Source organism: Gallinula chloropus (genome assembly GCF_964237585.1).
Source record: "Gallinula chloropus genome assembly, chromosome: Z".
Classification (NCBI taxonomy): domain Eukaryota; kingdom Metazoa; phylum Chordata; class Aves; order Gruiformes; family Rallidae; genus Gallinula; species Gallinula chloropus.
The window spans coordinates 47,347,586-47,374,328 of NC_140089.1; the positions used below are offsets into that span (position 1 = coordinate 47,347,586).

A 26,743-nucleotide genomic window follows, 5' to 3' on the forward strand; every position below is an offset into this window, starting at 1 on the left:
GTAGCCTCATGCAAGTCAGACAAAATAAATATTTTTACATTTAGCTCTCTTGTTCTCATTTGCTTTCTTTAAAGTAAAAAAAAAAAAAGAAAGAAAAAAAGTACTATCTAACAATTTCCTTCTCTTTATTAGTAATATTAATGATCATGTACTGCTCAAAGTGCAGAGTCTAATGCCCATGTTATATATCCAGTACATAGCAGACTGACTGGAAATATTATAGGATTATTTACAATATTATGAACAGAAAGACATCCTACAAAGAAACTCAAGCTCTACCAAAGTATGTGGATTTATGTAGTATCACATCACTCACTTTCAGAACAGTGCTTGATTCACTGTTTATTGTTGATTGATCATTACACTCCCCTGATAACACCTTACATCTCCAAAAAAACCCCATACGGTTCTATTTATTTTATTGAGAGTTTGAAATATATCTATTTTTATATACATTCATTTCTACTCAACCATAGCTTGAAAACCTTGTTGAAATCTATACTTCTTTCCTAAGAAGAATCTGTAGCTTGGTATCAGAAGCAGTTCTTAGTGGCACAACAAAAGAAATCCTTTCCATCTAATTGAATACATGGGACTAACTGACATGACACAGATTAATGCAGCACTGGATTCAATGATTTTTACCTCAACGGCAGTAAGCCAACCCACCCAATCCTCAAAGAACCATGAGAAGCCACACACTCTCTCTCTGAATAGCACTTATAATGGGCAACTTTTCTGACACTTTGTGGTAAGAAACAGAAAGAAAATTGGAGAAAACTGTCACAATGAAGCTTATCCATAATAAATATCTTCTTAACCGACAAGCCATACTGTCCCTCCTGGGGAATATTTGATCATACCCAGTTTCTGTTTCCCATTCTGAGTTCCTTCTGTAACTAATAACTAACTTAGTTCAAAAACTACGTTGTTCTTTTTCTAAGGCTAGGATTGTAACTGCTATTATTCAGACAACCTTCTTAAATGCAAGTGGACTATCAGCTACACAGACAAATTATATTGGGTCTGCTTGAGAGGGAGTTAATTTTCCCCATTGCACCTCTCATAGTTGCTATGCTGTGCATTGGTGGCTTGAGAGGTGTTGGTAACACACCAGTTTTTGGCTAGCACTAAGCAGTGTTAGCACAGAATCAGCACTCTTTCCAGCATTTTTCCCTCACAAGTAGGCTGGGTATGGCAAAATCTTGAGAGAGGACTCCACTGGGACAGCTGACCCAAACTGATCATAGGGATATTCCATTCCATGACAGATGCTCAGCAATACAAGCTGAGAGAGGGAAGGAGAAAGTGGGAGCATTAAATTTATGACATTTGTTTTCTGGAAGAACCACTGCAAGTACTTCAGCCCCACTTTTGCAGGAAGTGGCCAGACATTGACTGCTGATAACAAGTAGAGAATAAAGCTTTGGGTGTTCTCCCTTTGCTTCCACACACAGCCTTTTGCTTTATTAAACTGCCTTTATCTTGACACACAAGGAGTTTTTTCCATCTTATTTTTCTCCTCTCCCTCTCCTGCTGAGGAGAAAAGAGATAAAACAACTTGGTGGACACCTGGTGGACACAAACAGCCAAGGTCAACCCACCACACAAGTATTGGAGTTAACTGGAATATTTATGTAATGATGACAAGCACACTGTTGGATGGTATCTCTTGTAGGTGGTGTGACACAGCTCCTTTTTTTTTGTAGTATATTTTCATCAAGTCCAGATATATTACTATTGCCTATAGAGAAAAAAATACAAAAAGAAAGATCTAGCAAAATGTACCCAGATTCAAAATTATATTTTAGATCTGAAGTATTCAAATGTATTAATGTTCATGGAAGGAAATGCATGTCACTTCATATTTCAATATTACCTTTATAAGACTGTCAAAAGATACAATATTCACAAATATATAAAGTATCATAAAAAATATGTCTGCTTTCTGAAAATGCAGATACTTCAGACTGCATAGTAGTTTTTTTTTCTAAACCCTAGGAAGAAGAAGAGAGGCAGAAAGGGAGAGGCAGAGAGAGGAAGAGACAATTTATTCACTGAAAAAGCAAGCTTGAGTAATAGTTCATAAAATGATCTTTGACGTTAGAAACATGAAATCTTCTTTACAGTTTATGTCTTGCATTTTTATATTTTCAGTAAGTACTTAAGAGCATTTCAGCCTTGGTGATCCAGTTGACCTGACCAAATGTCTTAAAAGTTGCTAGCTACTGTGTTTATGTAAATGGCAGACAATGGGATCTTCCAATTGCTAACTTAATTTTGAGGGGAAGAGAAAAGGAAAAGTAATAGGAATTGTATTTTTCATCTTTCTGAGGGAAGGAATTGCACCTGCAATGAGAAAAAGTGCTGACAACACATAATGAAAGAGGAAATTCTCAAAGTTGTATTAATAGTCATAACAGCCAGTCATATCCTGTGAATGAATCCCATTACTCTTCCATGTTGCTTAAGTAAGTGTCTCTTACTACCTTTTAGTTTGAGCTGTAAGCAATCCCTACAAGAACTGCCGCAATGATTTGAAGAGACTCAACACAGAAGTTAGGTGGTCTTGGTTTCAAGCAACGCATTTGATCTTTGCGATATGAAGTGTCAGAGGGACTTGTTAGGTAATATAAATATGTCCAAAAAAAAAACCAAGAAGAAAAAATATTTCTGTAAAGAAGAAATATATTTTGAACTAGGTCTAAAAGGTGACGATATTTCTGTTGAAAGTTATGAAGAAAATAATTACTTTAATCCATGTTCATATGCTGTTATTTCTCATGTTCTGTATTTTTATAAATAATTAAAATCAACATATTTTGATTATGATATCTACCATGGAAAATTTACTTTAATAACAGTAAAAATCTTGGCTTACAAATTCTCTTTTTGAGTGTTTTTTTAAGATATTTTCTAAATATTTAAGTGTAGGTAATTTATTTTCTCTGATCAAGGTATTCAACATGTTTACTGTCATTAAGAAGAAAAGATTTATTCTGCATTTTTTCTTGTAATAACAGTCCTACGATTTTCATTTCCACGCTGCATTTTAAATATAATGAATACCTGTTTTCTCTAGTAATAATTTCTAGGTTTCAGTTATTACAACGTTGAGTATTTTATCTGTTGCATCAGTAACATAATAAAGTAGAACAACGACAACACATTTAAAGCACATTTACATATAGATTAAAAACAAGTTAGCCTTTTCAAAATCTGTGTAACATGTATTTATTCATAGCTAAATACTTTCACCTAACAGAAAATTTAGCAAGACTATAAAAATAAACTGAACAAGTGACCTATGAGGTGTTTCAGGGAACTTTCCATTATAAACTGTTTCTGAAAGCCATTAGATTCCTGACCTAAGCAAAGTCATTATTTCACTACTTGTGCAAACAATAAATTATAACAGCATGTGAAAACTAGAATTAAAAGTTCCATACTTGCTGTCTCTAGCTTTTTCTTCTTGCCAAGTTACATTCATGAGGAGTTCAATATTTACTTATATTTAGCCTGTATAGGTAGATGCAATTTTTTCCCTGAATTCCTACATACAATAAATAACTTAAGACTTCCATAATACCCTACAAAGAATAACTTTTTAAATTCTTCATCTCCCAAAGCAATCTGATCTTTGTTATAGATATCAGAATAAAATAACGCCATGAAATTACTTTGATCATGCACCACAAAAGGATGAGCAGGAGAAATAATTACAATTTGGCAGGATGTATTATCTCCAAAGACCTTTCATTACTTCATTTTCTTCAAACTTTTGTTCATAATTTCAGGGAAAAGTTGCTGTTACTATAATTATTCGATTAACATATGATCAAACAGAAAGTACTTAGGTACTAAGATGGTGTGTTTGAAGCACTTCTAGATACAAATGTTTAATTGTTGACTCAGTTTATAGTTCCAGCTTGGAAAAGTTAGGCAACTAGGCACACTTTGCTGACTTGAGTTTATATATTGATTCCTTTTGAAGAATTTTATTTACACCAGGAATTCCTAAGTCACAAAGGCAAGTCAAAAGGCAAGGCAAATCATGTCATGTTTCAATCCCAATAATCTTGATAAAATTATCCCTAATGTGTTAAATATTTTTTTGAAAGAGAAAGGCCTTCCCAGTTTACATATGTATAAAAAGAACAGGAAACTACTTTGAGAAAAAGGAATGCAGGTGACCCGTGCATACAAAATTATCGTAAGAAATTAAATCACATCCAACAGAGAAACTTGCAGAAACTTTGCCAAAAGTGCAGCCGAATAAGGTCATAAGACCCCAACTGAAATAGAATGATTAGCAGAAGAGTACATAAGTTCCTGGAAATACAGTAGTTAAAAAAAACCACTAGACAGAATAATATTTAATAACTGATTTCCTGCATTAAGGAAGAATAGACTGGCAGATGTCCAAATAAAATACTTAAGTGTACAGACTACATACAAATAATCACAGTTGAAGGTTTTATTACTATGACGAAGTTCTAACTTTGTACTTAATTGCACCCTTGCGTATGTGAATATGAAGTTCTCCTCATAATTACTAATAGAGTTGAATGGCTTAGGGAACAGTACAGTATAAATAGCCCCATATCTCAATAGACCTAAACAAATTCCTAGTGTGAAGTTTGCATCATAGGCCAAAATATTTTCTGTTGCTATAAAAATCAGTAAAATAAGCTCTACCACCACCTGATAGAATGGGAAAGATAGTACAGAATTTGATGGCCTTTACATTTGACCTTACCTACGGGAAGGACAGGGGAGGGAGGGTGGGGCGGGGAGAAAGAAATAAAGTAAAAGAAAAATGTCACAATACTATCTGTTGTTAAGGCTGCTGTAAAATCAATCTTAGAACAACAAAAAAGAAACACATGAATGGAAAACCTTTTGCTAGACACTGATCAAAACTCTTTCAACTTTTGTTTTCTAATTTTAATTAAATATGTACTTAGGAGATTTCATTAGCTTGTTAAGAGCCAACTTTGAAGGCTTTTGTTCGTTTCCCTCCCCCCAATTTATCTTTAATAGATGTTCTCTCCTTTTAGTTTGTACTCTTGACACATTTATAGATAGTGAACAAAAGCTCTCCTCAACTTTTCTTGCTAGTCTAAACAAACTAAAATATTTTTCTCTTCTCTCAAATTATAAGTTCTCCATTTATTTGAAGATGTTCATAGCCCTTCTCTACCTTTTCCAGTTTGCACTCTTATGTAACACGAGTAACTAGGGTACCATTAGGCATACCAAGTGCTTTACTCATGACTCCCATCGAAGTAGTTCTCTGTTCTTTATATTAGCTTTTGTATTTTTCAGCAGCATGTTTGTAGCGTACAGTCATTTTCCAGGTAAGAAATGCAAGCTTTGAGGCCCTTCCAAATGATGACTTCTCTACTGCTACTGACTGGTGCTCCATCACCCAGTTTTGTTTATAAACTATTGCAGTGTTTCTGTGCAGGCAATAGAAATTCAGTAACATCAAATTTTGTCAACACGCAACACACACACACACACACACACACGCACACACACATCCCCCACCCCCAGTCAAGTACAAATTATTAAGTGAATATTTAAAGTCAACCCTCAAGGAAAGGTTGATTTTCCTAATTTTCTCTCCACAAGTCAGAGAGAGAAAAGTATATCCAGTTTCTTGGATTATTTTGAATTATTCAGATCTTCTCCTGTTGATAAAAGCATTGTGAAAACATAAGAAAGGTAAAAAAAATGTATTTTCTATTTATCTTTGCTTTGTTAGAGCTGCAATTTATTCTTTAGTATAGAATGGAAATACGTATAATGAAACAAATAAATTGTGGTGACAGGATAGTTAAATAGAGTGTGTTTACCTATAAGCCATGAAAACTTTGAAAATGAGAATATGGATCTGCACTCATTCTTCTATTCATTTTATCTATCAGTTCCTTATGTTGTAGAAAAATGCCATACTTTATTCCCATTAATAGGATATCCATAAAAAAAAACCCTTTTTTAAAGCTTTTTTCTCATAACAAAAAAAAATCTTGATAATATTTTTTTAAGAAAGTGTTTTCTCTGGAAGAATTGTGTTACTACCAATTACACCATGAGAAATGAAGGACCTGCAATTAAGGATTTCCTTGAATCATGAGCATGCACAAGAGATATGGCACTGTATCAAAGTGCTTTTTTTTTGCATTGATTACCACATCTTCATTAAAAAGCTGCATTTGCCAAAGTAAACCTCATAAAGTGCGTGGCCAGTGTATAAGCTGTCAACAGTGTAATGAGCTAATGAGATCAGGAAAATGGTACGTGGCTTGCAGTGCTGAAATTAAAAACGTAAAAGAGAAATATTTACTGAGTACAATATGACTCAGTCCCAGTAGGATAGGAGAGATACAGACATGGACAGGACAGATTTCTTAGTGGATTAATGGATCCAGAGGAGTGAGACAATTTTAGTATTCTGTCAGTTTCTGAAATGAACATTTTTGGCCAATGAATCAGTGAACAGCTCTGGCCAATCATTTTCTATTGTGTTTTGTAATACAAGCATAGAATTGGATTTTGAAAAGACAATTGGTAAAGCAAGAAGTGCAGCTGTCAAATATCATCAGCTGAATCAACACATTGCCACTGTACTGGACCAGGTTACCACAGTTGAGACTCTGGACTCAAATGTTAAGGCTCTTAGTCATGCAGACAGAAGAACCATTTAAGCATGAGGAGTATTACTTCCTAATTGAATGTTTGTTCCAATATTTATACATAGACAAATCAGAGTCTTGTAAACATGCTGATATGAGGTTGGACTAGAGGATCTTTCGAGGTCCCTTCCAACCCCTTACATTGGGTGATTATGTGATTTTTCTTGCCACTGAAAGGAAATTTTTATTTCCTGATTTAAATTACACTTCTGACATCCATTCCACTACCCTGATGGTGTTCTCCTTTCAACCACTGCTTCACAACTTGCTACATATGGGCAAATTTGAAGGCATCTTGCAGGTTTTACTTATTTTACTACATGCTGTGGTTTATTGAGAGAGACTGAAGAAGTAGCTATGTATCTTATCTGTGTCCCAGGAGTTCAACATGATCTGACAGCTTAAGCCATCAGATCTATCAACTATCTACAGTTTTTCTGTGCCAGAGATTTGTAGCTAAGAAGGATTTAACTTTATGTATGTATTATATGTAAATCTATTAGTGAACTTATTAATTTTTGCATATCATACTAAGTGTTAAATTAACTCTAGGTGCATTTTAATTAAGCAAGAAACACAGATTAGTGGAATCAGAGAAGAATTAGTAATTTTTTCATTCCAAATGCATTAAAAAGAAAGGAAACATACGATCTGCATGACTGCTACTACAAAGATTTAAGAACTAAAAGAACTTTTATGAGGAACAGATCAAATACATAGAACATAGAAGTGAAAAGATAAGACTCATAGGTATAATAAAAGTCTATTAATATGTTTAAAACAACACTGTTACTCATGGAAAAATGGAAATTTTTCATGATTGCAAACAAAGAAATAGAATTTTGTTGAAATCAGGGGAAGAAAAAGTTCATATCTGTATAAGGAAATTAATTATTAAATTACATACATAAACAGAAAACTGATGGTGGTGGTCAAGCACCGCTAAGAAGCAAATAAATAGTGTTGATTAGTGATTTAAGCCTACTAAGTCTAAAGTTTTTAGAATTCCAGAAATAAAATCACAGTTCCAATTTATTTTCAGCCTCTGGAAATTTGTGATTGATGGTTTAACAAGAACAGCTAACCAACCAAAAACATTAGTTGTGATAGAAGCAAGATTACAAGAGGTCTTGTAGTCTTATGAGACTTAGCTCTTTCTTCATATGATTTGTAGTATAATTTCACTGATATATACTTATATTACAGGGCATGAAGAATTATTTTATTTTTATATTTGGTTTTGCAATTTATATTAAGCTGCTTATAAGAAGCAGAAATTAAGTAAAGTTGGTTCATTATTTTAGGTTTGCTGGATGTTTTTTGGGTTTTTTTTAAGTAGTTTAATGATAATGAAGAAGCAAGTTTTGTGCAGTCATACCTAAATGTCAAGAATCTTACAGTATAAAGAATTCTGAATTCTGATTTTCTAATGGATTTGAAGATTTATGAATAATGAAATGGCTATATATTTTAACATTGGATAAGTAACACAAAGGTGAGCACGTCATCTTCACCAAAGATAACAAAGCAGTAAACTTGATTCCTATATATCTCCTTTTTCTCAACAGCTGCCTTTCACAATGTGTTAATAAATCCAATTACTCAAATGGCTTGAACGTAAAATGTCTTAAAAGTGCAAGAAAAAGCCCAATTTTTTTTTCTGTTCTTTACTTCAGAATCGCATGTTTTATTTCAAGTCTGATATTTCTCAAATAGGAGAAAATTAAAATGTAAGCCCACTTAAGTGCACATTTATTTACCAGAATGTTAATTTTGCTTCTACATACAAGCTGATAAGTGAGTTTGTTCTTTTTTTTTTTTTTTTTTTTTTTTTTTGACACTTTTGGGTAAGCTTTTCAATTCAACATATTTTTAAACCAATATTGAAGAAATGTTCAAATAGAAGAAGATATAGCAAGACAGAAAAGTTGTTGTTGACATAAGTGAACTGAAAGCAAATTGCTGAACAAATACCAAGCTATAACAGTGTTCTAGAAATTTTTAAAATGTCTGAAATATCTGTCATACTGTTCATATGCTTATCTGACAGTTGCATATCATCTGTTTGCTGTGGTGATCACTGATATTGGGAAAAAAATGCCTCTAAAAATTGCCCATTGACTTCTCCAAATGTTATTTGAGGTTTTGACCTTTTTAATTATCATCCACAAACAAATAGGACTGACCCCATACAGATCCAAAGGAAAAGATTAAAAGGAATAAAAACGCTTCAACACTATGAAGATACTATGATAACTCAACTTACGGACTAAATGGTTAGCAAAGAATTTATTTGGCTGAACACTAGATAGACAGTAAAGCAGATTTTCTTATGCCAAAGCTTATCTTTTAATATGTATTTCTGTCCCTTCTTCCTTTACTCCATTAAAATATATTACCGCCCATGATACCCTTCCATCAAAACACGGACTAAACTTAATGAAGGCTGGACAGATTTCCATGCTATTATCAGCTGGCCAGAAACTTGTTTTCTAGTAATATGTTTTGAAGAAGTGTAGCTTGAGTTGCCAAATTGGAATATAAAATTTCTTGCTCATTAGCTTGACTGGCATCATAAAGTTGCTAATCTTACAAAAACCAAAGCCAAATACAGTAACTTAGCCTAAGATCAATTTTAAATGAAAACAAATGCTGCTGCAAATAGATTCTCTATTGTAACATTTTCACAATAGTAAGTTTAAAATTTCAAGATAACTTCTTTTGTTTCAAAAAGAAAAATCTTTTTAAGTGACAGAAGTGTTAATCTCATCCAGCACAGCTTTTTATATTTTTTGGAAAGAAACATGATCTGTATCATTAAGAGTATGACAGGAGGCACAGTCTTTAACAGTAAGAGCAATTGTTGTCCAAGTACCCAGCCCCCTGAGCTGAAAGACAGGGATGGGGAGCAGAATGAAGCCCCTGCAATATTAGAGGGAATGTTTACCAAACTGCTACGCTATTTGGACATACACAAGCCTATGGGGACAGATGGGATCCATCGAACTGTAGTCAGTGAACTGACAGAAGTGCTCACCAAGCTACTTTACATGATTTATCAGCAGTCCTGGCTAACCAGGGAGGTCTCAATTGACTGGAAGTTAGTCAATGTGATGCCCATCCGAAAGAAGGGCCAGAATAAGGGTCCAGAGAATTAAATGCATATGGATTCTGAGTGTGGTGCTGGGAAGGCATATCATCTTGAGTGCCATCATGCAACATGGTCAGGACACACAGGTGATCAGTCTCAGTCAGCATGGGTTTATGAAAGGAAGGTCCTGCTTGACCAACCTGATTTCCTTCCATGAAAATATGACCTGCTTAGTAGATGAAGGTAAAGCTGTGGATGTTTTACATGGACTTGAGTAAAGATTTCACACTGTTTCCCACAGCATTCTCCTGAAGAAATTAGCTGCACATGGCTGAGACTGGCATACTTTGCTGGGTAAAAAACTGGCTGGATGGCTAGGCCCAAAATGTGGTGGTGAATGAAGTTAAATCCAATTGGTAGCTGGCCACAACAGGTTTTTTCCAGGGCTCAGTACTGGGGCCAGTTCTTTTTAGTAGCTTCAATAATGATCCAGATAAGGGGATCAAGTGGACCCTCAATAATTTTGCTTATGACACCATGTTGTAGGTGAGGGAGTGTTGATGCTTGAGGGTAAAAAGACTCTACAGAGGGTTCTGGACAGGCTGGATTGATGTGCCAGGGCCAGCTGTATGAGGTTCAAAAAGGTTCAGTGCTGGGTTCTGCATGTGGGTAACTACAACCCGATGCAATGCTATAGGTTTGAGGAAAAGAGGCTGGAAAGCTGCCCAGCAGTACAGAACCTTTGATTGTTGGTCAACAGCTGACTGAATATGAGCCAGAAGTGTGCCCAGGTGGTTGAGACACTCAATGGGATACTGTCTTTTATCAGAATTATTGTGTCCAGCAGGACTAAGGAAGTGATTGTCTACTTGTACTTGGCACTGGTGAGGCAGAACCTTAAGTACTGTGTTCCATTTTGGGCCTCTCACTACAAGAAAGACTTTGAGGTGCTAGAGCATGTTCAGAGAAGAACAATAAAGATGGTAAAGGGTTTAGAGTAAAATTCTTATCAGGAGCAGCTGAGGGAACTGGGATTGTTTAGTGTTGAGAAAAGGAGGCTCACCTTACTTTCTACAGCTACCTCAAAGGAAGTTGTAGTAAGGTAGCTATTGGTCTCTTTCCCTAAATAACAAGTAATAGGACAAGCCTCAAGTTGTACTGGGATAGGTTCAGATTAGATATTCGGAAGAACTTCACTGAAAGGGTTATCAGGCATTGGAAAAGGCTACCCAAGCAACTAGGTCAGTTAAATGTCATGGAGACATTTAAAAGAAGTGTAGATGTGGCACTTAGAGACTTGGATTAGTGGTGGATTTGGCAATGTTAGGTTAATGGTTGTACCCGATGTTCTTAAAGGTCTTTTTATACACAAATGATTCTATGATTCTATAAATGTTGCAAAGGATTTGGGGGTAACGTTTTGAAGTGGTTACTTGGGAACAATTATCTCCTGTGTACAGGAGACTAAGGTGGTGTTCTTGTCAGGAAGCCAAAGCAGACATGTAATTTTACTAATCTGAAGGCTTAACCTTTGCCTAATATAAAATAATACATATTTCTGGCAAAACAATCTGTTAAATCAGCAAATTCACACAATAAAGCTAACAGATAGTTTTCCACTATTTTCTATTTTCCTATTTCTAAAAATGGGAAAATAATTCATAGTGCTTTCACTTAGTGAAGCTGTGTTAATGTACACCACTTTCATCTGTAATTATGTCAATGGAATTAGATTTCTAGATGGTCTGAAAAGCATTATTTATAGTATTCACCACAGTACTCCTGGACATGCAAGATATTTCTCCCCCTTCCCTTCCCTTCCCTTCCCTTCCCTTCCCTTCCCTTCCCTTCCCTTCCCTTCCCTTCCCTTCCCTTCCCTTCCCTTCCCTTCCCTTCCCTTCCCTTCCCTTCCCTTCCCTTCCCTTCCCTTCCCTTCCCTTCCCTTCCCTTCCCTTCCCTTCCCTTCCCTTCCCTTCCCTTCCCTTCCCTTCCCTTCCCTTCCCTTCCCTTCCCTTCCCTTCCCTTCCCTTCCCTTCCCTTCCCTTCCCTTCCCTTCCCTTCCCTTCCCTTCCCTTCCCTTCCCTTCCCTTCCCTTCCCTTCCCTTCCCTTCCCTTCCCTTCCCTTCCCTTCCCTTCCCTTCCCTTCCCTTCCCTTCCCTTCCCTGAAAAAAAAATAATTTGATTTTATATCAACAAATGTTTCTCATACAGAGTTGTTTAATTTTCCTTTGGGACTCCGACAATAGGTGTGAATTGCAGAATTCTTTGAAAATGTGTGAAAGAATAACCTATTGTTTTCAATATTTCCTAATACAGAGCAAAACATTTTTTTTTCCATGAGTGAAATAACTCTTTCCAACTGGTAGCCTTTAAGACATACATACCCTTTGTTTTGTATATGCTTGTCTGTATGTTGTTTTGAACATTGACACTTTTTCCTGATTTCTGAGTAATTGGAAGCACCTAACAGTACACAGTACTTTGTTTTTGTAATCTGACATGGCTAGTTCAACTGGAAAAAAGTGTGGGTTTTTTCTTCAAATGGCTAAGATTCATGTTCAAAAGGGGAGAAGGTAAAAGGAAAAGACTGTTGCTTATATTAGATCTTTTCTTGTTTTTGCAGACTGCATCATGCAAGGGAATTAATGTGACAGAATTGAGCATTTTAGACCACGGTTTTCCTTGGGGGAAAAAAACCCAACAAAACATACTTGGAAGTGTTTGAGACATTAAGCCACATGCAAAACAGCCTACACTGAAGACTAAGTAGATTGCAAAGTACTTTCTGTGTGATCAAATCACAAAACAACTTCAGATTTCCCTTAAGTACAGCATTAAACAAGATACAGAATAGATATGAGTGCAGCCATTGCCTTTTCTCAGAATCATGATTTTCCGTAAAATATTTTTTTGACAACAGTGAAGGTAGCCATAAGGAGTATTTCTAACAAGACTGGAAATACACAGCCCGTTAATATGCCACTAATGAAAGATAGCTAGTATCAATAGGACTCTGTTTCACAATGTGAAATGTCAGCTTTGGAATGACTTCATAACTTCTCACCCTCAGTATTAATACAGCTTTTTACTTTTCATCTCTTTAGGTGAGTATCATGACACCTTCAGCATGTGTAAACTAACAAACTACCTTGATTTAAGTCTTGTTATGTCTAGCATCCAGACAATGGATTTATTTTGTAATTTTTTTTCCTGACTCAATGCTTTAAAAGTTTCTTGGGCATTCGCTGTGAATACTGGCAGAGGTATTACAGAAGTCTGCATCAAGAATTGTTTTAAGTGTTCAATGGTGTTTTACAGTGGCCACAGTGTATCTAGAGCCAATGCAGAAGGTCACTTTTTTCTCAGAGCAGAGTAGCGGGGAAATCACTGAATCAATGTATGTACTACCAATAAGAAAGACCAACTTCTAAGTTTTCCCTGTGTTTGCCTGCTAGCCTTTCTCTCAAGTATAGAGCAATTTCCACAACATGTAATTGGTCCTTGAAATTGCTGTTTAGTTGTGAATCAGCATGTATTTCTTACTCAATTTTATATAAATACGAAATAACTCTGCAATCTGGATTGGACAAGCAAAGTCGGCTTTTTTTTTTTTTACCCAAGTCACTGATAAACCATATCTTTGCTGACATCTTCAGCAGTGGAATACCCTTTACCTGTCTATAGCTTTGGTTAGAAAACCTCTGTAAGAGACCTTTTTGATTTCAGAACACACTTGTGCATGCATTTCAAAGACAGGAACAGAGAAACAGAGTTTGACTGCATGCAATTAGCATTCACCTAGCTTTTGAAGAAATTTTTTTTCAGGCAAACTATGAATTTCCATGATACAACTCTAACACTCTTAAAAATAATTGGAAAAAAAAAAGGGGAGGGGGAGTGGGGGGAGTGCCTTTATAATTGCTGAGTATTTTTAAATGCTCACTGAACAAACATTTGCTTTGCTTTGCTGAACTGAAAATATTCCATATTGGTAATTTAATCTCTGGGAAGATACAGCTTCTCTGCCTTTCATCCAAAAATATCCTTTGAACTAAAATAATTTAAAGAATCTCCTCTAAATTGAAGAAAGTTGATCACTATCATTAAAAAACAACTTTTCCAACACAAGTGTCTGAAGGTGCCTGCGTGGTGTAATGACTGATAAATAAGTATATTAATTCTGGTGTGTTTCAAGAAAAGGGCATATTACAGACATACAGTATTTTTGTGATGTAAAATAATTTGAAAGCCAACACTTCAGTTTTTGAGACAGTTACTGGAAGTTACAGGTCATTTTGTCCAAGTACAAGGTGGGTTTCTTTTTGTTTTCAGGCTTTCCAGTTAGGGAAGACATTTCCCAGTTATTGAAGATAGAGTTTATATTGTGCTTTTTTTTTTTTTGCTTTTTAAAGAAATGTTTCTATAACATTACATTCTAGTCTTCGTATAATGAAAACTAAGGAAGGAAAGATGGAAACATTCTATAACATTACATTCTAGTCTTCATATAATGAAGACTAAGGAAGGAAAGATGGAAACATTCAGCAGTAGAATATAAACATCCTGGACATAACTTTAGATGTACTGAAGGTCTGTGGCTCCCAGTGAAGTACAAGGTGCAACATATGTATATAAAACTATTCTAAGTCATCTATTGGCAGTTAAGGTAAAAAGAGGCACAACTGCAACAGTCTTATGAAAAATAGTTAATCATGTAACTCCAAAGCATCATATCATCCGCTATCAAGTTTTACTATCTTATCATTGACATTGAAAGTCATTTTTTTACCAGCTAGAAGGATCATTTTCCCTACACAAAATGTGCTTCTTTTCATTTCATCTTTGAAAATAACTTTCACTTGTTGTATGGGTATATGTACTGAATTTAATGTATTCAGGTTTTGTAAAGTAAATAATCGCAACATCATATATATACATGAACATCATATATATGTACAATATATCATATTCCATTGTATAATGTATACATTACATATGTGTGTGTATATATATATTGTATTCCTAAGTATTGACCACTTCTTTTATTCCACCTTCATATTACAAAATATTAGTCTTCTTAATACTTTTCCAATTACCTTACTTTTTTTTCTAGAAAAATCTTAATGCTAAGCTTATCTAGGATACCCTAAGCTTTACATTCCATTTTTTCTAATGAAAAATGTGTAAACCACCAGTATTTTCTGCTACTCTTTTATTTGTATTAAATCACTAACAACTGAACACTAATCTTCGCTATTCTACACATGAACAGAAGGACTAGAGCTCTTCGGACAAAAATAATGGAAAGACAAAGCCAGTGACAAACATCTTTTGTTTTCTTCTTCCTGTACATGACAGTGTGTTTAAATTATTGATTTTACCCTGACATTCATGAAGCTTAACTTCCTTTTCAATGATGAAGTATCATCTGCAGAATATATTTTTAATGTTACCCTCTGAGGCACTGAGAACTGACTTGCCCACAGCCATTAATTAATCAAGGCAAAAAAACCCCGCCAAAAAAACCAAACCAACAAAACCAACAAAAAACCAAATTGCTTTTTGGAAATTTTTTTATCCAGATCTGTGATTATGCATCAATACCATGGTGCTTTTCATAAAAAAACAAGACAATATAAAAGACTTTTTTTTTCTATTTTTGGGTTTTGTTTTGGCTTGGGGTTTTTTGGTGCTGTTTTCCACTGAACTTTTCATGCAGAAGTTCTGGTGAGTTTACAAAAAATGTTTCGAAAGGACTGAAATAAAAGTAATGGAAATTTTCCCATGCATATCACTGTTGTGTTTAGGAAAATACCAGCATGGATTTTTTTCCTCATCTTTCCTCTAATCTTAGTTTTATCTGCCCACACTCAGTACATGCCAATTTAAATTTCCATTTATTTTCATTTACATTGTTATCCCATATCTTCTCTCTGGTTGTTTGGTCTGTTCACAGAACTATTGTTTTTTGTTTCTCACTGCTGTTCATGCCAGCCTACATGTTTCTCACTGGGCATTCCTCCTTAGCTAACACTTCCTCTTCTTCCTTTTAGTCTACCTTGTCTTCCTTGGCACTCCTTTATCCTCTTTTTGTTACCTCATGTGTCATCTTCAGTGAAGTAAACTCTGATTTCATCACAGGTTTTTCTCTACTATCTCTTTAGATTATATGTTCCCATGCAGTCTTTTTTCACATTCTCTTGTCCATCAGATGTCTCTTAATTATACATTTTATTCTTGCAATCTTTTTCCTTTTGTATGCTTTCTCCTCCATTCAAATCCTGGGTGAACTGTACCACTGCCTCCTACTGCATTCACAGTACTGATACCTTTCCCACAAAGTCATACCAAAAAATTTCAGTGTTGTCTTAGTGGGCACCATATTATTCATGAGTCAGCGGTACACCCTCATGGCCAAGAAGGCCAATGGTATTCTGGTGCACATCAAAAATAACCAAACATGGCCAGCAGGTCAAGGGAGGTTTTCCCCCTCTACTCTGCCCATGTGAGATTACATCTGGAGTTTCATGTCCAGTTCTGGGCTGCTCATTTCAAGGAGGACAGGGAACTGCTGTACAGAGTCTGGCAGAGGGTTACAAAGAGGATGAGGGAACTGGAACATCTTTCATAGGAAGAATGGATGAGGGAGCTGGGGCTATTTAGTCTGGAGAAAAGAAGGCTCATCAATGCTTACAAATATCTAATGAATGGATATAAAGAGGATGGGGCCAGACTCTTTTCAGTGTTACCCAGCAACAGGACAAGGGATAATGTTCACAAACTGGAACAGGGGAAGGTCCACCTGAATATGAGGAGAAATTCACTTTGAGAGTGACAGAGCAATGGAACTGGCTGCCCACAAAGGCAGTAGAGTCTCCTTCTCTGGAGACATTCAAAACCCATTTGGACAGGATTCTGTGCCATCCTGCTTTAGAAGGGGTTTGGACTAGATATTCTCCAGAGACCATATCGTTCTGTGATTCTGTGAAAAAAAAAAAATCCTCCAAAGACATTACAAATCATTACCATGACATCATCTTTATTGTTCACATACCTCTGTGAACATTCATGGGAAAAAAAACAAACCAAACCAAACCAAAGAAACCAAAATAAACTAACCCCACAAACCCAAAAAACTCAAATCCTTCCTAACTTCAAAGACAAGCTCTCCTAATTCCTTCTTTTTGCTTTTCAGATTCCCTAATCTTTGTTTACATATGATTAGGACTTGTTCTTCTCAACTTTTAAATGTTAAGCAGAGGGGACCCAAAGACTTTGAAAATGTATTAACCACTCATACCACACAGTAGCTATGGACTTTGAAAAATAAATTTAAATACATAATCCAAATAATTTCCTATGAAATACGTAACTATAAAGTTACCAAACACATAAACAACAACTCTACCTTTCTTCTGCAAGAAGAAAGACATTGTTTCTATCTCATCAACGTTGATACTGTTACAATGACAAGACCAACTTGCACCATTTTATTTTCTACTGATAATTTTTTCTACCTTAATAATTATTAAAAATGTATGTGTTTTGGGAAACAAATTCACAAAATACTTAACAAGCCAAACACAGTAAGCATGATACTGATGGCACGTATATAAAAGGTCATCAAGAATAAGAACACTGTGGTTTTCAGTTTCAGTTTATTTGTGGTTTTGTTTTGTTTTGCTGTGTTGTTTTGTTGTTGTTGTTGTGGGTTTTTTTTACCACAGCAAGCATAGATCTGCATTTCGATGGACAGATTGATATGGCCAAAGTTTATCACCTTGAATAGAACAATATGGACAAATTTGGATTTCTTAAGCTGTCAGAAGTAGTGTGCAAAAAAAACCCAAAAAACAAAAAACCAAAAATTGACCCTAGAAAACAGAACCAAACCAAACCACATTCTATCCAACTTTGGCAATTGTATTTTCATCACACTTTGCATACTTAAGGGTGTATTTTTTTTTTTTTATAAAAAACTACTTTAAGGCTATAGATTTAGGAACTTATACTCTTTTACATTTTCATTATTTTACTTGTTTCATTTTGCTAAATACTGCATTTGTTATGTGATTCTATTGCATGAGTATGATTTTAAAATCAATAGCAGATTATAAAAAGATGGTTCATGTGATGTTCAACAGTTTTCTGATGACATTGGTACGCTTCCGAAAAAGTCTTCAACATTTCGCACTGTAGTAGCTGGAGTATTATTAACATTTCCCATATTTATTCAAATAGTATAAACTTCTATGGAAAAGACTTTATGGTTTGGTTGGTTGGTTTTTAAATCTGAATTGTAGAATTTGTGTACACAACTGCAAATATACACACTAGCTCTCTGCAATTTAACAGCAAGTATCTAAAACTAGACCAGGTAAACTCATTTTTGTTCAGACCAAAATTTTCAAATGAAATTCAATATATATATTTTATTATCATATTCCATTTTAAAATAGCATATTTAAATTTAAAATTTACACAGTCCACATCACTGAAAGATGTCAATGTCCAAATTGAAGACATCAGACAATATATTGTGTACTAAATTGGAAGACAGTGAGGGAACCAAGTATATACTGACATCTGAAACAGTATTGTTGTTTTCTCTTCTACTCACAGAAGGAGCTTCCCGAACTTCAATTTTGGCCTTATTTGAAAAATCAGACAGTGAACTAGAAGGCAAAGAATAAAGTATTCTGTATCATCCTCAAAAGTAGAGTCTATCCTCTCCAGTAGCAGTAAAGTTTTTTCCTTTCTCTTTCAGTTTTATTTCTTAATTTATCTCTGTCTCTCTATACCAGACATGATCTAGTAAAATATCTTCCTTAAAACAGATTTAAACCTTTCCCCCTTTGGTATTGGTAAATTTACATAATCTTTTTTGCAGTGCTGTTCCCATCTCACAGTTGTAAATAGTTTAAGTATGATTTGCTTAACATTACATATTTGCACAATACATAATTATATCAGAACCTAGGAAAGAAGAGACACATTCAACCTTAGACATAAAGGATTAATAGAAAAAAGCTCTTTTCCTTAATAATTAGTATATTCTTAGTAGAATGCAGCTTAACTCACCAAATTTTTCATATTTCAATTTTTTCTACATCCGAGAACTCTTGTGATTGATTACTTAGTAAGAGGCAGAACATTGATGAAAGGGAAGATGCCATTGAAGTTATAAAAGTAGTTACTTTTAACATAATTTACAAGAAATTATGGCAATAAAAATGGGTAGTTCGTACAAGATTAATCTATCAGATGAGATTAAAAGAGAAGTGTTTCTAGAACTGTATCATTCTATAACAAAAATAAAATTATTCATAGTTCACAAATATGAAGGAAAATGCCACACTGGTTCTACTTCATGTCTGTAACTAAATACTAAACCTATTTTTCACAATTTCAGAATGAACATACAAACACAATTTATTATTGAAAATGTGATGAAGTTCCGTAAGGAATTCTCAGATGTCTTCCACAATCTAAGCTGTTCAGAAATTTGAATGCGATAGTAATGCTATATAAATATATAGCATCTGTGACCAGACCACAGAACAAAATAAATCAACTTTACTTCTCAGGTAAGACTAAAACTTAGCTGGTTTTACAGAAGAATCTGGGAGTTACTCAAGTCTATGCAAAAATCTATATGATCAGTTCCTGTTTCTTTCATAGCTGAAATGCGTCAGAGAAGTTTAAATAAAACATTTGTGACCTTCACACAAGGAGTTCTGCTGAAAAAGTTACAGGAAAATTAAGCAATATAGGAAATAAAATATTTTATATATTATATTTATATTTTTAAAATAAAAGTTCTAAGTTTTAATGTTTTCTAGAACTTTTCTGATACTTGGACCCAGTCAAAAAACCATGCAATTCCATCTGATTTTCATATGGATAGCCATACAGAGAAATAGGGGAAAGGGCACCTTGAGGCACATTGAGGATGTTCTTGTCAATGATATTTTAATTAGGGCTAGTGACCTTCCAAAAATTCGGCAATTTGAGAAGTGGGAAACAAAAAGGTGTTCACTGAATTTTCAAAGTACAGAACTAGACTCATAGAATCTTTACTAGATACGAGTAGCGCTGCTGTAATTGCTGAAACACTTACTTAAAACACACTGAAATATTCTTTTCAAACTTTAAATTTAGCAAGTTTTATACAAGGGATGAAATATGCAATAAAGTTCATTTTAAACCTACTTTCCTATGACCTTTAAAACAAGTGGTAGCAAATGTCACTGTCTGGGAATAGAAAATGTGGATTTAAATGGGTTAAACACCATCCTATCAGAGAAAAAATAGTTAGTTATTCAGAATAGAAATGCATGTTGCTAATACTTAAATACATGTCCACTGGAGGAATACCATTCATTTTCATTTATAAAAAGGTCCTAAAATGTGGCAACAAGAACATGCAACCCACTGATATATAGATGATAAATCTTGTTTTTTCTTATTCACTTAAAAAAAAAAAAAAAGTTAAGAATATATTAAGCACAAGCTTGTGAAATTCTATCAAAGCCCATGGCATTACCAAGGCACCATGTCCCCAAACTATGAAGATATGATAATCACATGGAATCCTCATAAACTAGGATATATGCACAGAGGAGATTTTTCTGGAGATATGGATCCAGCAAACATGAATTGAAGGTGATATTAATAAAAATGCATTAATTCTAATAGGTATATTAGAATTCTACTTCAAAAATTAACAGAAATGTCATATATAATCTCAAAATATTCTCCTTCTCTAATTCATCACTATAAACTCTTTCTTAGACATATTCACTCTATATTTAAGCTATAATTGGCCATTAAGAAAATTATTTTAAGAACTTTTTCCCTAAAAAGTTTCTGTATTCTAACAATGTTTACAGTTAATGCCTAGACATTATCTACAACCTTAAGCACACAAGCAAATGACAAGGGAAATGTAATCCAGGTGTCTGTTGAATGCTTAGGCATGGGCTCAGAGTGCAGTGTGCCATTACAAACTCAAAAAGCTTAGGCAGGATCATACAACAGGGTGGTAATTGCCTATTCCAGGTTAGATCATGCACCACAGGTAAAAACAGGAGCCTCTGCTGTGCTTGTGGAACAGAAAGGTTACAAAAGCATAACAGCAGATTTTACTTCTTCAGTAGTGTGGTACATGAAATAGGACAAAAAGCAAACATAGAATTACAAGAGCAAAAGGAAAAAATAAAAAAACAAACAAAACCAATCACCAACAGTCAAACTAAAACTAAATCAATAACTAACAAACAAGCCTGCCAAATTTATAAACAATTAGTGATGAATAGAAAATCCTATTCAAATTAAAAATGGTCATCCAATCATATAAGGTATTAAGATTACTCATTATGCTATCTCTTTAATAGAAGTACAAATACAGAGAAAGGGGAGAAACAGATAAAACTGGATTGAAACCACTGATAAGACTGGATTGAACCTACAGTTAAAAACCAGAATTCCAACAGCCAAACAAGGAATTTGGGCATCTAAATGTGCTTTGGAGCTCCCAGATTCACTTAGATCTCCAAGCTCCTATTTCTGCTTTTAGGAATCTGTAATTTCAATGGGGTTTTTTGTTGTAGTTTTGTTGGGTTTTTGGGGGTTTTTTTTAAAGCAATTTTAAGTGTCTAAACGGGAAATGTGAAGTTGATACTAATATGATCATGCTGTAAATATATTATTACAATGGCATAACAATCATATTACCAGGGTTAAGACTGTATATGTTCAAAACAAATTTGAGGTTTTCTTTGAAGTTCAATGACCAAAGTTTTTATAAAAATTCAGTGCTTACTTTTTGGTTAACTTTAAACCTCAGGGTCTAGATGAGCCATAACACAAATCCATGTATAATAGAGAGATGCTTCCAAACAAGGTCTTAGATCCATTGCTGAAAGTATTTTTGCCAAATCTAGGAGAGTGGCTGGGGTAAACAAGAGAGAAGCTGAATGTGGGGTCTGCTACTGCTTACTAGCTCAACTGGCCTTGAGCAAATTAAACACATCCCATTCTGTTTATGAAGATAAACTGTTTTCTTCAAAGACAGCCTGATTTTCTCAACTCATCTGTAATGTTCACCATCTGTCTATTGCACAAAATAGGGACAATATTTTCCCATCCATGGCACAATTTTCCCGATCCATCGTAAGTCATTTTCAGACATGAATATGTGTGCAAGCACAAACTTCTCATATTAGTATGAGAATGATACAATCACTATCATAGCACTCCAGAAAAGCCAATATTCTGAGAAGCAAAGAACTAAACCGTTTTTTTTCACTTGTGATACTTCCTACAATATTTTCCACAATATAGATATTATAATGTTATTTATTTTTAAAACAAATAACAAGTAGAAACCATGTATAATAATCTACTGCAGTAAATTATTTCCATGGAAAAATGGTGATATCTATTAACATATTTATATTACTCAGAATGAAAAATTACTGTTCATATTTATAAAAATCAACTCAAGATGACAGCAGTACCTTTTCTAGGATTTGGGTATATTAGAAGTGCAAAGTCATGCTCAGGCTTTTACAGCACAGATTCACTAACAAAACACGCAGAGAATGGCAGAAGGAATGAACTCGCTACTTGCTCTTTCTCTCATAGTACCCAAATACAAAACGTTGTAGGAGCTTTTCTGTTGCATTCTCTTAAGATGACTATGTTGTAGCAGGTATCTACCAGAAAAAGTTCTAATAAAGACCAGTGCCAGAATCCAAATGTAGCGCTAAATTAATAGTTTACAGGGTCACCAGTCTTTAAAATAGCTAAGGATTAAACTAACACATCATCTAGGCAACTTAATGGTACAGACATTAAAACTGTCATTTCTTGTTCAATGTCAATTCTTGTACAATGTTTCCTTTTACGTGTTGCTGGGCTTGCATATTTTCCGGTGGCTTCTTTAATTGGGTGCGTGCGCGCGCGCATGTGTGTGTAGCTTTTTTTGCCCCAATATAGACTCCTATAATATATGCAGTGACAATATATATTTTAGCTGTTATGGCATTAATAATTACTGTTTATCCACACAATTTATCTGGATTTTATTTAGAACACTGCATTATTTGATTTTTTTTTTTTTCTTTTTTATGTCTTTAAGCTTATATTAAATATTCTGGGACAGGTTAACCTTGAAGCATGCATTCATCTCTTCACCTACTGTAAGTCATTTTATAAAGAACATTAATCATTGTGATTGCTAAATTAGCCTTATTAGATTGCCATTTAAGTGTCTAAAAATAGCAGTGTGGTCAGAGTGCATTTTAAACAAAATTGGATATGGAAATCCAAAAGCTTAAAAGTTAAGTACAAAAAATTTAATGTTTTAGATATATATCATGAAGTCTTCATCATAAATAGAAGCTTATTCATACAATCAGTTACAGAAAGCTTCTGCACAATAAACCCATGCATTTTTACTCTTTTGAAACTTCCTTGGATCCCTGATTTTCTTCGTACTGCATACTTCATACTTCATTTTTCACTTCAAGTTAAAGTATTCTCCTTTTGTTTCTTCTGCTTCTTCCTGCATCCCTCATATTGTTCTGCACTCAACTGTTTCTCTTTCTGAGTTCCAACTACACACTTGTAAGCTTCTTCCCTGTGTAAACAAACAGCGGGCATTGTTTGAGTAGTATTACCTAAGAGCAGTCTGTTTCCCTCAATTATGGGCATGTACAGGGTTGATTTTTATGTATCAATCACTTCTTTGGTGGCATATATCTCTACATTTGTGGATATGGGTTTATGCAAGTACACTGCAACAGCTGCTATCGGGAAAGATGAAGAGGTCAAGTTTTGTGACATTTCATACAAGTTTACCAGTAAACAAATAGCTTTGAAAATGTTATTCAATGTACTATTTCTGACAATTCAAAAGACGAACAGCTGCTGTGGAACCAAAGAGAAAGTGCAAGAAATCAGATGTTGCTAGAAATACCCACAAGATGGATATGAAGTGCTGCAGTGCTTGGATTTAAACTCTTAGAACTGTGCATATGTTAAAAATGATCACTTGTAATCTTTTTAAAATTACATTACTTAACTAATTTTCATATATAATCTGTTTTCCTTACTCACAATTTTCTAGTTCATGGGGCAATTTAAATATAATCACTGTGGTGTCATTAAATTAGTACAGTATTCTGGAAAAATATTTTCAAATTTATTATTCTGAACTTCCACTCATGAAAACCTGAACTTACAGTTACTTAGCTGAGGAATTTAAACAAATTGCACATATTGAAAATTGCACATATTGAAAATAGCCCAAGATGTGGTCCTAAATATTGTAGCAAGCTAAACAAAAATCACAAACTATTTTTAAAAGCACCATTCATCAAATAATGTGAAAATAGCAGATTAATTTATGTAAACCACACTAACAGACAATTCTCTGGCAGAAAATGCAAACATTCATTCAATAACTTATTAGCTATGAATTACTCACCTGTCTGTATTCATCTTTTCACATCAAGTGAAATAACAGATGAGTTAAGATACCTGAATTAAATCAGTGTTTCAGTATCCAAACCATTTTCACAGAACCTCATCTTTTTTTACTTCAGATGGATTTTAGACTCTTGTTTGGACCCATGTTGGATGGCTTCAATGGAAAACCATTTTGCCCACTTCTAGTGCTTATCTACTGCTCAAAACCATGCCACCCCCCAAAACACACATGTGAAAATAAACAACACTTATGTTACCTTGTGAAATAACCCAACTCTGCTACATAGAATATAAATGTATTTCCTTGCCATAACTATATTCTCTGATAGAAAAAAGAAATTATAACAATAGATAGATAATACCATATTGATATGTATCATGATATATCCTACCTAAAGGACTCTGGAAAAAATATTTGTGTGCTTATGTGTGTATATATATGTAAAAATAAGAAATATAGGTAGATATTTATATAAAATACATATTCATAAAATTTCCAGGTTGAAAGAAAAATGCTTTGGATATTGAAGCATTTACTGAATTCAGAAATTTTGATTGCTTAGATTGTTACTTCACTTTATGTAAGAAGAATACAAATAGGTTATTCATAACTAATAATATATATATGGAACTATTTACGTCTGGTTCAAAATAATTATGATAATGGTGAAATAAAGAAGAAAATCTAAATACAAAAAATCTACCAAATAGTATGTAATAATTTGCAGACTTCATAGAAAGATGTACATCTGATATTCACCTTAATAAAACAAAACTTTTAATGGTGAAAATCTAATTATCATCTTAAACTAGCATGACACAGCTGATTTGGTTTTGGGTTATTAAAATTTGGAGTACCATCTCTCACTTTTATATTCTGCAAATCTCTAATCTAATTCAACATCAGCAGAATACAGGCCTGCATGGATTTTGATAATCTGCTTTCACTACACTCTTCCTGATTTCCATCCTTTTAGTTATTGGATCTTTGTATTGTGTATTAGATTTATATATCAAATGTTGTGGACAATAGTGACATCCTGAGTGCTCCTATTATTATTTTAACAAATCTTCCTGAAAGAGAACATTTCAAAGAAATATATTTTTATGTCAGTGATACAGTTTAGAATTCTGGGATAAACATTCAGTTTCTTTTTCTTTTTTTCTTTTTTTTAATCTTTTTTTTTAAAAAAAACATGCACCGCACAGGATGCAGAGTATTTTTAATGTACTTGATAAAGTAAACTATGGTTAGATTGTTTTTTATGCTCTTATCCTTTACAAAGAAGAATTTAAAAATTAAAAGCTCTTCTGGTTTAGCCCCAACCAGCAATTAAGCACCACACAGCTGCTTGCCAGCTGGATGGGGGAGAGAATCAGAAAAGGGAAAGTGAGAGAACTCATAGGTTGAGATAAAAAGATTCTAATAGGACACACACACACAGAGAAAGATTATAATAATAATATAGAGACAAAACAAGTGAGGAAAAGCACAATTCCTCTCCACCTGATGTTGATGCTACACAAGAACCCCGTAGCTGCTGTGCAAACCCCCCCAAATTGCCCAGCATCTCAGCCCACATGCAAAAGCAAAGAGAAACAAGGAATTCATTCATCATTTCCTATCGCAGGCAGGTATTCAGTCATCACCCCAAAGACAATGCTGCTCAAGACCCTGCCGCTCAGCCCTGCAGCCCACACTCAATTATAAATGGAACATGACTGTCATATGGAATATCTTCTTGGCTAGTTTGAGTCACCTGCACTGGCTGTGCCCTCTCCCAGCTTACTGTGTGTCGTTGTCATGTGTCGTCTTTGTCTGTCCCGTCCTCCCGCCCCCCCGCCCTGTCCCCTGCCTTCTTCTTGGCAGGGCAGTGGGAGAAGCTGTAAAGTCCTTGACTGCATGGCAACAACTAAAAACATCAGTGTGTTGTCAGCACTGCTCTCATCCTAACTCTCAAATACAGCACTGCACCAACTGCTAGGAAGAAAATTAACTCTACCCTTGCCAAAACCAAGACAAAGCTGCCAGTTATTTTTTTTTAAACACACTTGTGCACACTGGAATTTTTACACACAAATTATGCAGCCTGAGAAACTCTGTGATGATTTCTCTTTGAGGCTGATACAGAAAGACAGAGGTCAGTTGCAGGTAAGTTATTCTGTGTCCTTGAGTTACATACTTCAGTTAAGCAGTTTATTCTCTTTGGAGGGGGTTTTTGGCTGAAAAGGCAAGACAAATGAATTATGAAAACGCTACAGCAAATAGAGGCACATCAGAGCTAACTGTGTTGAAGTCATCACCATCTGCCCACCTTAACCTAGAGATAAAGAGGTTCTTTATTTTCTGTTAGTAGCAACAGAAATGTGAGATACCAGTCTGCATATTGAAGTCACAACATCTGGCATCTATACCTAAGGAAAATGTGATGGAGTTCAAATATAAATAATCTAT

The 26,743-nt window shown here is 34.5% G+C and overlaps 1 protein-coding gene across 1 annotated transcript in view; it reads right to left on the reverse strand.

Annotated features, from left to right (window-relative positions):
• CNTNAP4 (contactin associated protein family member 4) overlaps positions 1-26,743 on the reverse strand; it is a gene marked incomplete at both ends in the record, with an annotated part of 252,498 nt that overhangs the window by 136,219 nt on the left and 89,536 nt on the right. The window lies entirely within an intron of this gene.